The sequence below is a fragment of the Apostichopus japonicus genome, chromosome 5 (genome assembly GCF_037975245.1).
Source record: "Apostichopus japonicus isolate 1M-3 chromosome 5, ASM3797524v1, whole genome shotgun sequence".
NCBI lineage: Eukaryota > Metazoa > Echinodermata > Holothuroidea > Aspidochirotida > Stichopodidae > Apostichopus > Apostichopus japonicus.
Window position 1 is genome coordinate 11039268 of NC_092565.1, and position 273 is coordinate 11039540.

Sequence of the window (273 nt, forward strand, 5' to 3'; positions counted from 1 at the left end):
CGCCACCTGTTTGATGGCGATCGCTTTTCGGCCTTCTGGCTTAGATTATGTGTAGAATCTGTGTCTACGGGAATTTGCCCAATTTGCATAAATGTCACGTTAAACGTGTACCCTCGCATTAGTTGAATTTTACTTGTTTCTCACGGTTTGTAGTAGTAAATATTTCTGTGTCTCATGATATCACGTAACAATTAATGACGTGTATACCCCGTTTCAAAGATGCGACGAACGTAGATTGAATTGTGATATGACGTAATGTTAGAAAAGAACCAA